The sequence below is a fragment of the Penaeus monodon genome, chromosome 3 (assembly GCF_015228065.2).
Source record: "Penaeus monodon isolate SGIC_2016 chromosome 3, NSTDA_Pmon_1, whole genome shotgun sequence".
NCBI lineage: Eukaryota > Metazoa > Arthropoda > Malacostraca > Decapoda > Penaeidae > Penaeus > Penaeus monodon.
In genome coordinates, this window is record NC_051388.1 from 54392332 (window position 1) to 54394235 (window position 1904).

Here is a 1904-nt window from a genome sequence, read left to right on the forward strand (position 1 = left end):
AGAGAGAAAAGAAGGAGAGAGCGAGAGAGGGGAGAGAGGGGAAGAGAGAGGAGAGAGAGAGAGAGAGAGAGGACCGACAGAGAAAGACACTGACAATGAAAGAGAGAGAGAGAGAACCCGATGACAAGAGAGAAGGGAGAAGAGAAGAAGAGGAGGAAGAGAGAAGAGGGGAGAGGAGAAGAGGGAGAAAAGAGAGAGAGAAGAGAGAGAAAAAGAGAAGAGAGAAGGAGAAGAGGGAGAGAAGACAGAGAAAGACACTGCAATGAAAAAAAGGAGGGGAAACCCGATCGAAGAGAGGGAGAGAGAGGGAAAAGAGAAAGAGAGAGAGAAGAAAAAAACATCAGAGAGAGGGACTGACGCAAAAAAAAAAAAAAAAAAAAAAAAACTCATGAGCTGTCCCCGTTTTTTTGCGGTGAAAGTTTTTCGAAAAACCTACTTTTCGCGATGAGTTGCCAAGCCAAGCCAAGTGTCTCACGGACTTGCTTTGGCTAAGGATAGTCATTTGTTGTCAGGTGGATTTTTGCGATCTTTGCAACTGGGGCTGTTTTCTAACCTTTTCGTGCATTGGATCCATTCGTTTTCCCGTTATTGAAAAGGTTTTTGGGTGCCGTGTATAGATGCGGTTCCTTTGTGGAATAAACTTTACTTGTTTCTTTTTGGGGACCTTTGTTTTTTCCTTTTCTTTTTTTTTTTTTTATTTTTTTTTTTTTTCTTTTCCTTCCTTTTTCTTCCTTTTTTTTTATTTTTCCTCTTCCTTCCCCCCCCCACCCCCCCCTTTTTCCCACCCCCCCCCCCCCCCTTTACCCCCCCTTTCCCCCACCCCCCCCCCCCCCCAAAAAACCCCCCCCCCCCCCCCCCCCCCACCCGCCCATTTTTTTTCCCCCTTCCTCCCTTCTTTTTATCAAAACTATTAAATCCCCCTTTTTTTTTTTTTTCCCCCCCCCCCCCCCCCTTTCCCCCCCCCCCTTTTCCCCCGGGCCCTTTTTCCTGCCTTTTCCTTTCTCTCCTCCTATTTCCCCCCCTTCCCCTCTCTTCCTCCCTCCCCCTTCCTCCCCTCTCTCCCCTCTCCCCCCTTCCTCCCTTTTTTTCTCTTTTCTCTCTCTCTCTCTCTCTCTTCTCTCCATTCCTCCCCCTTTCCCCCTCTCTCTCTCCCTTTTCTCTCCCTCTCCCTCCCTTTCCCCGCCCCCCCCCTCTTTCCCCTCTCCTTTCTTCCTTTTTCCCCTTTCCCCCTCATTTTCTCTCCCCTTTTTTATCTCCCTTTCTCCTTTCCCTCCACTCTTCCAAATTTTCCTTTTTCTTTTCTTTCCGGTCTTTGCTTCTTTTTTTCCTTTTCTTTTTTTTTTTTTTTTTTTTATTTTTATTTAAAAAATAAAAATTTTAGGGTTTTTTTTAATTTTTTTAGTTTTTCTTTTTCCTGTTCTATTTCCTTTCCGGCGGGTTAAAGGAAATTGGAAAAATTGACAGAAAAAATTCCGGTTTGGAAAAATAGGATAGGTGTTAGCTTTTAGAAAATTAAAAAAAATCAACAAAAACAAAAAAGAAATTTTTATAATAATAAAATAATAAATATAAAATTTAAAATATAACAAAAACAATATAGGAGTGATAAGGTCTTTCTTTATTCTTTTTTCTTTAAAAAAATTTTCCGGCGAGGAATACATTTTATTAATATGGAATAACCCGAAAATGAAAACGAATGATATAGAAAATGAGATTGATAATTATAAAATAATGTAAAATAAAAAATTTTTGATATAACAAATGATTTAATATTAATAATTTAAAAAAATGATAATGATAGTAATAATGATCTAAAACATTAAGAAATCAGGGAGATGATGATTTAAAGATGATAATGATAATAAAACTATATGAAAAAAAAAAAAAAAAAAAAAAAACAAAAA